This window comes from Bos mutus, chromosome 14, assembly GCF_027580195.1.
Source record: "Bos mutus isolate GX-2022 chromosome 14, NWIPB_WYAK_1.1, whole genome shotgun sequence".
NCBI lineage: Eukaryota > Metazoa > Chordata > Mammalia > Artiodactyla > Bovidae > Bos > Bos mutus.
Genome location: NC_091630.1, coordinates 20,806,835 through 20,820,268, shown reverse-complemented (window position 1 = coordinate 20,820,268; position 13,434 = coordinate 20,806,835). Strand labels below are relative to the sequence as shown.

At 42.7% G+C, this 13,434-nt stretch overlaps 1 pseudogene; it reads left to right on the top strand.

Moving 5' to 3' along the window:
• Window positions 1-316: 316 nt before the first annotated feature.
• LOC138990744 (translationally-controlled tumor protein pseudogene) lies at window positions 317-808 on the top strand (annotated as a pseudogene).
• Window positions 809-13,434: the final 12,626 nt, after the last annotated feature.

The window sequence follows — 13,434 nt, the reverse complement described above, 5'->3', positions numbered from 1 at the left end:
GGTTTTGTGAAGATATTTTTAGTTCCTACAGACAATCATCTACTTTACATTCAATAGCAAGAAGCAGAGGAGTGTGGCTAAGAGCTAGGGCTGTAGCTTTGTGCTTCCTGAGTTCAAAACCTTGGCTGGACATTTACTCACTCTGTACCTTAGGTAGGTGTCAGTTCTCTGGCCTCGTTTTCTATATCTGTCAAATCAGTTCAATAATAAAACATTTCTGCTTTTCCACCCATTCCCCGCTTCCCCCACCTGCTTGAGCTACACCAGGCTCACTCGGAGCTCGGGCTCCTGCTAAGCTAGCAGGGCAGTGGCCATCATGGTCACCTACCGGGACCTCGTCAGGCATGATGGGATGTTCTCCATCTACGAGCTCTAGGAGGTCGCTGACGGGCTGTGTCTGGAAGCGGAGGGGAAGCTGGTCGTAGCACAGAGAGTAACACTGATGGCTCGGCTCATTTATGGAAATGGCTCCACTGAAGGGGGCGAAGGTATCTAAAGCACAGTAATCACTGGTGTCCATACTGTCATGAAGCATCACTTGCAGGAAACAAGCTTCACAAAAGGAGCTTACAAGAAGTACATTAAAGATGACGGAAACCTGAAGTATAGAGACCAGAAGAGTAAAGCCTTTCATGGCAGGGGCTACGGAACAAATCAAGCCCCTCCTCACTAATTTCAAAAACCGTCAGTTCTTTGCTGGTGAAAACACGAATCCAGCTGCACGGTTGTGCTGCTGGACTTGTGTGAGGATGTTGTGACCCCGTATATGATTTTCTTTAAGGAAGGTTCAGAAATGGAAACATGTTAACAAGTGTGGCTGTGACTTTGGATCTAGCACATAACTTCATAACTGGCTGGCAGCTGCTTTTCATCTACCAGGACTGAGACAAACGGGACTCAGGTCAACTTGAGCTCTTTATTTTGACATTGATTTATCTGGAGTAGAAGCATTATTTTTGAGGCGGGGGTGGGAAACATACAACACATCATGTAGGTTGTCTAAAAATAAAGTTCATATAAATTCAAAAAATAATACATTTCTCACTACATCTTTTGAGGCTTAAGAATTAATTTATATAAAGCATTAAAGCCATTGTCTGGCAAATAGTAAGATGCCCAATTAACACTGACCACTAAGTCCATTGAAAAAAGTCTCTGGAGGCCTTTTGGACACTGGTAGATGACAGTGGCACAGCCTGTTCTAATCAGGACATCAGGCATTCCCTATCTCTTCCCTTCATCTCAGACGGTGCTTTTTGAGAATCACAGAGCAGCCATTAACTGTGTGAGTCATTGCCTATGAATTTACAGATTAAGCTCACTTAGGTGTCTGTGGAGAGCTTATATGTCAGCTAAGTGGCTCTGCTTCCAGAGTTTGGATGGCTACTAGCTATGGTACTTCACCATAGCTAGTGAAGTCTGGTATTCTCTCAAAAAACTAGTCTAGCTAGGGTTTATTCATATGGGTCTCTGAAATTTCTAGGAGAATGAAACTATGCAAGGCCTTTTGAGACCTAGACTCAGAACTGGCATGGTATTGCTTCTGTTGCATTTGTTAGGTGAAGCAGTTCATAAGGCCAGATTCAAGGGGTGGGGAAATGCCATCTCTCACTGGGAACTATTTCAACGTCATCTTGCAAAAGGATATGTAAAAAAGGAAGAGAATAAGTGCAGCCGTTTTTGCCGTCTTCTACGGTACCCAATTTGTAGCATTTCTTCTACAGCATTTCTGGCAGGTGGTCATGTAGCTGAAACACCTTCAAAAACAGGGAGGTCACTGTTTTACCAGGCAACTCAGTATTGTTGAAGTGCTTTTTTTATGCCTCTGTAGAGACACTGACTTCACAGAATTTTTTAATCATAGAATTGAAGGTCATCCAGGCAATGACATTTTTGAAGCCAGGTTTCTGTACAGGAAGCCACAGGAAGCCTGCAATTTCCACTGATTTGTCCCCGTTCTACCTCTTGGAGCAAAACAATATATTATGTATTTATTACTTCTTTGTTTTCAAGAGAGTCTAACTAAGGCCAGCTTGAGCATTACATACCAGGTGCATGTTCCCATTCATTCATTGTTTTCATTCACTTGTTCTTGCATTTAATATTTATTAAACAGATTCCATGGGCCAGGCACTCATTTTAAGATGAATAAAGGTATGGTGTCTCAAAGCAGTCATATTTAATACAAAGTTTCATTTTACCACTTGCCAAGTGTGTGACTTGGGAAATTTTAATTTTCTAGTTTTCAGTTTCTTCATGTGAAAATTGGGTATATAGTTCCTCATACTTTCAATTTTTAAAATGTTTATTCACTTATTTTTGGATTGCCTGCCCTAGTCTTAGCTGTGATACACATGGTCTTCGTTGTGGCAGGCAAGATCTAGTTCCCTGGCTGGGGATGGAACCTGGCTCCTGTGCACTCGGAGTATAGAGTCTTGACCACTGGACAACCAGGGAAGTCCCTATGAAAAAATTGGATATATAATATCTCTACTTCACAAGGTGGTTGCAATAATTAAATAAAATAAAATGTCTGGTCTTTAATAGGCCCTCAGTCAATGATAGCTGTCAGCTATGATTAAGGTTATTAAGGGATAATTCCTGTCCTGGATATGTTTCCTGGCATTTCTCCACATCTTGGTAATGCTTCTTTCTTTAGAATAAGTTACGTTCTACACAGATAATATCGTATGGTATAGCACTTTGAATAAGTGGCCTTTGCATTCAGACATAACTAGGTGTGAATCCTCACTTAGCCATATACTAGTCTGTGACTTAAGTTCTCAAAGCCTCAGTTTATAAACCTGCAGACTAAGGATGATAATAATCTTAGACTTGGTATGAGGAATATATGAGAGAACGCACATACAACCTTTAACATGGTGCCTGACACTTAGTGAGTCCCTCCACTACCCACTCTCCACCAGATGGAAGCTGTGAACTTTATTTGATACATTTTCATGATTTGTAGCATGGTGTCATGAAAAGAATCAGGAGAAAACTTGGCCCTGGATTTCCCTGGTGGTACAGTGGATAAGAGTCCACCTGCCAGTGCAGGGGACACAAGTTCAAGCCCTGGTCCGGGAAGATTCCACATGTCTTGGGCAACTAAGCCCATGTGTCACAACCACCGAGCCTGCACTCTAGAGCCTACGAGCTGGAACTAATGAGCTCCTGCATTGCCGGAGGCCACAACTGTTGAGGCCTGTGCATCTAGAGCCTGTGCTCTGCAACAAGAGAAGCCACCGAAATGAGAAGCCCAGGCACCAATAAAGAGTAGCACTGGTTCACCACACTAGAGAAAACCTGCGTGCAACAGCAAAGACCCATCATAACCAAGATAAAAAAATAAAAAATAAAAAAAACACCTCAGTCAGGCCACTGTAGCTCTTGGGGGTCTTTGCCTCAATGTATAAGGGAGGGGATGGATTCTGTGGTCCCCAGGATAGCTCACAGCTCCAGTAGCTTATTCCTCCAGGTTCTCTTCCTCCTTTGATCAGAAATAGAGTTACATTCGGAGAAGGCAATGGCACCCCACTCCAGTACTTTTGCCTAGAAAATCCCATGGACGGAGGAGCCTGGTAGGCTGCAGTCCATGGGGTCGCTAGAGTCGGACACGACTGAGCGACTTCACTTTCACTTTTCACTTTCATGCACTGGAGAAGGAAATGGCAACCCACTCCAGTGTTCTTGCCTGGAGAATCCCAGGGACGGGGGAGCCTGGTGGGCTGCCGTCTATGGGTCGTACAGAGTCGGACACGACTGAATCGAGTTAGCAGCAGTAGCAGCAGCAGAGTTATGCTGGGATGAGTGTAAGAGTGCAAGAAAATGGAGACTCAAAGCCTTTCCAAGATTAAAAATCTCATATTGTGAGTCTCAGCTCCCCACAAATGTGCCAGGCCACCCTGTTGTTTATAATCAAGTATTGTGGTCCAGAGAGCCAAAGTCAGAGAGAAACTGCCCTCCTTCATCCAGGCCTCGTGCCAGAAGTTTCACACCGTGCTGTTCTGAATACTGGGCATCACAGCAGCTGTGACTGAGGGGATGGCCACAAGATAGAGTCTGTTTGCAAAGTTGTAACAGCACTGTCAGACGTTACAGGTAAATGCTTAACAAACTTTCTTACATTTTCCTTTCTGTGTCCTCCAAAGGTAGGAAAACAACTGTTTGCCCTCCATCTGCATTTGCTCATGTGCTTTCTTCTGATTTTCTTCAAGCGACAGCCTCATATACATAACCACTGTGAAAATAACTTAAAACCGAAAGACAACACCAACTGATGACCTGCAGCTAATCTCCCATCACTGGCTCAAATATTGTTCAGAGTTAGAAAGAAGGTAGTGAATTATTGACTTCTATGTTCTAGCGCCTCAGAATACTTAAAAACAAAAACTGATTTTAGTCTTGGCAAATGATAGCTGTCATTAAGGACCATCCTCCCAGATATGAGGACTAGATCTAATATGAGAGGGAAAGAGTGGCAGAATCGCAGGCCTTGTGATCTTTTTTTTTTAACCTTAATGTAAAGAGCTCCCACTAGTGTTAATATCAGATCCACAGGAAAAATTCAGAGCAATACATGACTTTGACTGACTTAAGTGCCTGTCGTGGACCTGTCTGTTGTGAGGGAGTACTAACCATAGCCCACTTTGGCCGCATGCCACTTCATCTGGTTACTGCTCTGCTGCTGCTGCTAAGTCACTTCAGTCGTGTCTGACTCTTCGCGACCCCATGGACTGCAGCCCACCAGGCTCCGCCATTCCCGGGATTCTCCAGGCAAGAACACTGGACTGGGTTGCCATTTCCTTCTCTAATGCGTGAAAATGAAAAGTGAAAGTGAAGTCTCTCAGTCGTGTCTGACTCTTCATGACCCCATGGACTGCAGCCTACCAGGCTCCTCCGTCCATGGGATTTTCCAGGCAAGAGTACTGAAGTGGGGTGCCATCGCCTTCTCTGTATTGCTCTGTTAGGTTCCATTTAAGGCTCAACGTTCCTTTTATGTTTACCGTTTCTTCAGAAGCCTCCCTTGTAAGTCATCTAAGAAATGCACCATATTTCACAATGTAGTTAACAATAAAAAATATATTTATGTATATTTTTCTCTGATAAGAGAAATATTTCACTCCCAGATGTGTCTCATTAACATTGTTTCTGACTTGAACCAAGATAAGATGCTCCTTCAACACTCTTGGCAAGATGGTTATGTCTTGTGAAATTCTGGTCATTTTCAATTGAAATGTCTCTAAGCAGCTGACAATATATAAGCCATATCAACGTTACTTGTGTAAAAAAAGAGAAAAGTATCTAGATGCTAGTCTGCTTGTCCAAACCACCAAAAGAGCAGAAGAGATTGTGGGAGAGAGAGCTAGTTCTGGCCCCAAATAATATATTTTATAATAAATTAGGCGTTGCATTAGAACTATCATAAAACGTTTATAAATATTTACAAGTCTTTCCTGTCTTTAAGAATATGATAAGGAAAAAGTTAAACATGCAGTATAATAATGTTATGATTAAAGCCTCACAGCATGTCATAGTGATGTCAGAGAAATCACTCTGGGAACAAAAAAATAAAAAGTGAGAAAACTTCTATCACTGTGTCAAATCCAACAAACATTATTTTGGCATAATTGCAAACTTTTATAGAGTACAATGAGCTTCCCTGGTAGCTCAGCTGGTAAACAATCTACCTGCAAAGAGGGAGACCTGGGTTCAATCCCTGGGTTTGAAAGATCTCCTGGAGAGGGAAAGGCTATGCTCTCCAGTATTCTGGCCTGGAAAATTCTATGGACTGTATAGGCCATGGGGCCACAAAGAGTCAGACACGACTGAGTGACTTTCACAGTGTATGATAATTAAGTCAGTTTGCCATAACAGTATGATCATTGTCAATCAAATTAAAAAACAAACCAAAAAACCCAGCAGTCTATATATACTAGAAGAAGGATGTGAAAGTGAAAGTTACTCAGTCGTGTTTGACTCTTTGTGACCCCATGGACTATATAATCCATGAAATTCTCCAGGCCAGAATACTGGAGTGGGTAGCCTTTCCCTTCTCTAGGGGATCTTTCCGACCCAGGAATCGAACTGGGGTCTCCTGTATTACAGGCAGATTCTTTACCAACTGAGCTATAAGGGAAGCCCAGAAGAAGGATAGAAAGACTAAAATCTCTTGCTGGACAAAAAGATCAATAGAAAAGAAGGGAAAATGTTCAGCAAGCATATTAATAGAATTATAGCTCTAAGAAACATTGGGAGATGAATTAGACTACCATTCCTCTAAAGGCTTCCTGTATCTTACCCTCTCCCTCCCAATAAAAATTTTATAATATTTATTTTAGACGGGATAAGTATAACAAACATTTATTTGATAATTTCCATGAGTCAGGCTAGAGAAGGAAATGGCAACCCACTCCAGTATTCTTGCCTGGAAAATTTCACGGACAGAGGAGCCTGGCAGCTTACAGTCCATGGAGTAGCAAAGAGTCAGACACGACTAAGCCACTTACACACTTCCATGAGTCAGGCATTGGTTGAATGGTTGCATTGTCTTGTTTGGTTCTGCTCATAACTCTATAATCCGAGGAGGTAGGTACTGTTACCATTGCCATTTTTATAGATGGTTTCTAGAGATCGGTTAACCTGACCAGCGTTACCCACTCATAAGTAGATACCAGATGGAATCCAGGTCTCTCGACCTTTGACCCTCTACCAGTCATTCCCCTGTTTGCTCTCAGCTCCAATCTAGCCCTTCCGTGATCTGCTCTGCAATGCAGGATGCCAAATCTGCACTGTGCAATACAGAAACCACGAGCCACATGTGACTCTCCAAGTTATGCTAATTTAAAGTGAAACAAAATTTGGAATTCCATTCCTTGGTCATAGCAGCCAGTATAAAATGAAATACTACTCAGTCATAAAGAATGTCACAAAAGACTGAATACTACTCAGCCACAAAAGAATGAAATAATGCCATTTGAAGCAATGTGGATGAACCTAGAGTTCACCTAAGTGAACTGAGTCAGAGAAAAACAAATACATGCTATCACATTGCAGAGTCTGAAATATAACCCAAATGAATTTATTTACAAACAGAAACAAACTCACAGACTTAGAAAACAAACTTAAAATTATCAAAGAGGAAAGGGGGTGAAAGTGAAAGTGAAAAAGAAAGTCCTTCAGTCAGGTCCGACTCTTTGTGGCCCCATGAACTATACAGTCCGTGGAATTCTCCAGGTCAGAATCCTGGAAAGGGGTGGGGAGAGATACATTAGAAGTTTGGCATTAGCATATAAAATAAAGTCCTACTGTTTAGCACAGGGAACTATATTCAGTATCCTGTAATAAACTATAATGGAAAAGAGTATAAAAAAGGATGTGTGTATATATGTGTAACTGAATCACTTAGCTGTTCAACAGAAACCAACACAACATTGTAAACCAGCTCTACTTCAATAGAACAACAACAACAAACATAGTGAGCCTCAGCACTGACCGTGAGGAATGACTGATGGGCCTGGTCACATCACTTTCTTTCTTTTTCTCTACCCTTGCGGGTGGTAGCAGATCCCGGCAGTTACTAATCTCTGTTACCTCACTGTCCCTGCTTTGCTCCTCTAACCCTTCCAATACTTTGTGACTCTTCCTTTTATTAAATTCCCTGTATGAAATATCAAGAATGTTTCTGACTAGATTTTGATTCTAAGTTCTTAACTTAAGCTATGGTAGAAAGGAAATGAGGATAGAGAATGATTAGTGCATCTCCCAGATGGCACTAGTGTTAAAGAACCCATCTGCCAATGCAGGAGACATAAGAGACACAGGTTTGATTCCTGAGTCAGGAAGCTCCCCTGGAGGAGGGCATAACAACCCACTCCAGTATTCTTTCCTGGAGAATCTCATAGACAGAGGAGCCTGAAGGGCTACAGTCCATAGGGTCACACAGACACGACTGAAGCAACTTAGCACAGGAGCACATAGAATGATTACTATCTAGACTAAAACTAGAGTGATTACTAACTAAAGTGAGTGCTTACACTATGAAAAATAATTTGCCTGAGAAGGGAAGATTTAGGTTTTTTTCCTACGATAAGTGTCATTACTTACATTATTTTAAAACATTTAAAACTTTAGTTGACTCATTGGAAAAGACTCTGTTGCTGGGAGGGATTGGGGGCAGGAGAAGAAGGGGACAACAGAGGATGAGATGGCTGGATGGCATCGCTGACTCGATGGATGTGAGTCTGAGTGAACTCTGGGAGTTGGTGATGGACACAGAGGCCTGGCGTGCTGCGATTCATGGGGTCGCAAAGTGTTGGACACGACTGAGCGACTGAACTGAACTGAACTGAACTGAAAGTTTATAGATCTGCCCTTGAATTTAACTCTTACCCTCAACTTATTTACCAAAAACTAAAACCGGATTCTTAGGAGTGGTAAAACAACTAATTAGGCTAATTCTGTGATGAATCAGTTAATCTTAGCCCCAACAACAACATCCACAACCTACACCTACTGCAGTTAATATATTCAAAGTTAACACTACTCCCTAGTGATCGAATGGGCTGGGGGTACAGAAGGTGTGAAGTCTTAAAATGTGTCCCTATTATTTATAAGTCCCTACCGTACTACCGAGGCCAGGGGCTGTGGCCGGGAGGACCAACCCCATGTCCAAGGAGCCGTGGCTGTGCGGGCACAGGAGGGCCTAGAGGAGCTGTCCCACATTGAAGGCCAGGAAGGGCGGCGGTGAGGAGATACCCCTTGTCCAAGGTAAGGAGCAATGGCTGCACCTAGCTGGAGCAGCCGTGAAGAGATACCCCACGCCCAAGGTAAGAGAAACCCAAGTAGGACGGTAGGTGTTGCAAGAGGGCATCAGAGGGCAAACACACTGAAACCATACTCACAGAAAACTAGTCAATCTAATCACACTAGGACCACAGCCTTGTCTAACTCAATGAAACTAAGCCATGCCCGTGGGGCAACCCAAGACGGGCGGGTCATGGTGGAGAGATTTGACAGAATGTGGTCCACTGGAGAAGGCAATGGCAAACCACTTCAGTATTCTTGCCTTGAGAACCCCATGAACAGTACGAAAAGGCAAAATGATAGGATACTGAAAGAGAAACTCCCCAGGTCAGTAGGTGCCCAATATGCTACTGGAGATCAGTGGAGAAATAACTCAAGAAAGAATGAAGGGATGGAGCCAAAGCAAAAACAATACCCAGCTGTGGATGTGACTGGTGATAGAAGCAAGGTCCGATGCTGTAAAGAGCAATATTGCATAAGAACCTGGAATGTCAGGTCCATGAATCAAGGCAAATTGGAAGTGGTCAAACAAGAGATGGCAAGAGTGAATGTCAACATTCTAGGAATCAGTGAACTAAAATGGACTGGAATGGGTGAATTTCACTCAGATGACCGTTATATCTACTACTGCAGGCAGGAATCCCTCAGAAGAAATGGAGTGGCCATCATGGTCAACAAAAGAGTCCAAAATGCAGTACTTGGATGCAATCTCAAAAACGACAGAATGATCTCTGTTCGTTTCCAAGGCAAACCATTCAATATCACAGTAATCCAAGTCTATGCCCCAACCAGTAACGCTGAAGAAGCTGAAGCTGAATGGTTCTATGAAGACCTACAAACCTTTTAGAACTAACACCCAAAAAAGATATCCTTTTCATTATAGGGGACTGGAATTCAAAAGTAGGAAGTCAAGAAACACCTGGAGTAACAGGCAAATTTGGCCTTGGAATACGGAATGAAGCAGGGCAAAGACTAATAGAGTTTTGCCAAGAAAATGCACTGGTCATAGCAAACACCCTCTTCCAACAACACAAGAGAAGACTCTATACATGGACATCACCAGATGGTCAACACCAAAATCAGATTAATTATATTCTTTGCAGCCAAAGACGGAGAAGCTCTATACAGTCAGCAAAAACAAGACCAGGAGCTGACTGTGGCTCAGACCATGAACTCCTTATTGCCAAATTCAGACTGAAATTGAAGAAAGTAGGGAAAACCACTAGACCATTCAGGTATGATCTAAATCAAATCCCTTATGATTATACAGTGGAAGTGAGAAATAGATTTAAGGGCCTAGATCTGATAGATAGAGTGCCTGATGAACTATGGAATGAGGTTCGTGACATTGTACAGGAGACAGGGATCAAAATCATCCCCATAGAAAAGAAATGCAAAAAAGCAAAATGGCTGTCTGGGGAGGCCTTACAAATCGCTGTGAAAAGAAGAGAAGCGAAAAGCAAAGGAGAAAAGGAAAGATATAAACATCTGAATGCAGAGTTCCAAAGAATAGCAAGAAGAGATAAGAAAGCCTTCCTCAGGGATCAATGCAAAGAAATAGAGGAAAACAACAGAATGGGAAAGACTAGGGATCTCTTCAAGAAAATCAGAGATACCAAAGGAATATTTCATGCAAAGATGGGCTCGATAAAGGACAGAAATGGTATAGACCTAACAGAAGCCGAAGATATTAAGAAGAGATGGCAAGAATACACAGAAGAACTGTACAAAAAAGATCTTCAGAACCCAGATAATCACAGTGGTGTGATCACTGACCTAGAGCCAGACATCCTGGAATGTGAAGTCAAGTGGGCCTTAGAAAGCATCACTACGAACAAAGCTAGTGGAGGTGATGGAATTCCAGTTGAACTATTCCAAATCCTGAAAGATGATGCTGTGAAAGTGCTGTACTCAATATGCCAGCAAATTTGGAAAACTCAGCAGTGGCCACAGGACTGGCAAAGGTCAGTTTTCATTCCAATCCCAAAGAAAGGCAATGCCAAAGAATGCTCAAACTACCGCACAATTGCACTCATCTCACATGCTAGTAAAGTAATGCTCAAAATTCTCCAAGCCAGGCTTCAGCAATATGTGAACCGTGAACTTCCTGATGTTCAAGCTGGTTTTAGAAAAGGTAGAGGAACCAGAGATCAAATTGCCAACATCTGCTGGATCATAGAAAAAGCAAGAGAGTTCCAGAAAAACATTTATTTCTGCTTTATTGACTATGCCAAAGCCTTTGACTGTGTGGATCACAATACACTGTGGAAAATTCTGAAAGAGATGGGAATACCAGACCACCTGATTTGCCTCTTGAGAAATTTGTATGCAGGTCAGGAAGCAACAGTTAGAACTGGACATAGAACAACAGACTGGTTCCAAATAGGAAAAGGAGTTCGTCAAGGCTATATATTGTCACCCTGTTTATTTAACTTCTATGCAGAGTACATCAAGAGAAACGCTGGACTGGAAGAAACACAAGCTGGAATCAAGATTGCCGGGAGAAATATCAATAACCTCAGATATGCAGATGACACCACCCTTATGGCAGGAAGTGAAGAGGAACTCAAAAGCCTCTTGATGAAAGTGAAAGTGGAGAGTGAAAAAGTTGGCTTAAAGCTCAACATTCAGAGAACGAAGATCACGGCATCCGGTCCCACCACTTCATGGGAAATAGATGGGGAAACAGTGTCAGACTTTAGTTTTCTGGGTTCCAAAATCACTGCAGATGGTGACTGCAGCCATGAAATTAAAAGACGCTTACTCCTTGGAAGGAAAGTTATGACCAACCTAGATAGCATATTCAAAAGCAGAGACATTACTTTGCCAACAAAGGTCAGTCTAGTCAAGGCTATGGTTTTTCCTGTGGTCATGTATGGATGTGAGAGTTGGACTGTGAAGAAGGCTGAGTGCCAAAGAATTGATGCTTTTGAACTGTGGTGTTGGAGAAGACTCTTGAGAGTCCCTTGGACTGCAAGGAGATCCAACCTGTCCATTCTGAAGGAGATCAGCCCTGGGATATCTTTGGAAGGAATGATGCTAAAGCTGAAACTCCAGTACTTTGGCCACCTCATGTGAAGAGTTGACTCATTGGAAAAGACTCTGATGCTGAGAGGGATTGGGGGCAGGAGGAGAAGGGGACGACAGAGGATGAGATGGCTGGATGGCATCGCTGACTTGATGGACGTGAGTCTGAGTGAACTCCAGGAGTTGGTGATGGACAGGGAGGCCTGGCGTGCTGCGATTCATGGGGTTGCAAAGAGTTGGACAAGACTGAGTGACTGATCTGATCTGATCTGATTATTATTGGGCTTCCTGCAGTAGCTCAAACAGTAAAGAATCTGCCTGCAATGCGTGAGATCTGGGGTGGATCACTGGGTTGGGAAGATCCCCTGGAGAAGGGAATGGCAACCCACTCCAGTATTCTTGCCTGGAGAATCCCATGGACAGAGGATCCTGATAAGCTGCAGTCCATGGGGTCACAAAAAGTCGGACACGATGAGCGACTAACACTTATTATTTGCTCAAGAGAACCTTTACACAAAGGGAAGACATTTGACCACCAACTGCCTATTTACCCATGGTCCTCCCACCAGTGCCTGTTAAGGGATGAAAAAATGAGAAGGGAGCCCAAGGCTCCCAAAATTATTATTCCAAAATAATAGATTAAGGAGCTCTGAAGACCCTTTCCCAAGGGAAGCAACAATATCACTGGTAGTTCAAAGCAATAACCCGATTGTTAATATACCCTGTACTTGCTAATTTTTAAATAATATGGACAATAGTCAAAAGAGAATACCAAAAGAAAAAAAAATCAAGTACAAAATTGTATATATAGAATGATTTCAGTCGTATGCACATGTGGCTCAGTGATTAAGAGTCTGCCTGCAATGCTGGAAATGAGGGTTCAATCTCTGGGTCATGAAGATCCCCTGGAGAAGGAAACGGCAACCGACTCTGCTATTCTTGCCTGGGAAATCCCATGAATAGAGGTCCCCGGAGGGCTATAGTCTGTGGAGTCACAAAGAGTTGGACGTTTAGTGACTAACAACAAATGTACACATAGACACATATCTATAGAAATATGGAAGGAAAGATACCAAATGTTTACAGTGGCTATTTCTGGGTTTGATAATTATCTTAATTTTTCAATTTGTCCAAGGTACACTGTACCGCTAATGATTAACAAATCATTATATGTTAGTTTAGATGCTTATAAAATACTTTGCTTTCATTTCTGTTAAATTTACCTTATCACAGCGTAAAGTAATAGTTCTCAAAGAATGGTCCCTGGACCAGCAGTATCAGCGACACTGGGTAACTTGTTGGAAATGCAAACTATGAGACCCACCCAGGACCTCCTGAGGGCAGGGCCCAGTAGATCTGTGTTTTCAGAAGCCCCACAGGTGGTACTGACGCACACTGAAGTTTTCGTTCATGCGTGCCAAGTCACTTCATTCGTGTAGCCTGCCAGGCTCCTCTGTCCATGGGATTCTCCAGGCAAGAACACTGGAGTGGGTTGTTATACCCTCTTCCAGGGGATCTTCCCCACCCAGGGATCAAACCTGTGTCTCTTATGTCTCCTTCATTGGCAGATGGGTTCTTTAATTCTAGCACCATCTGGGAAGC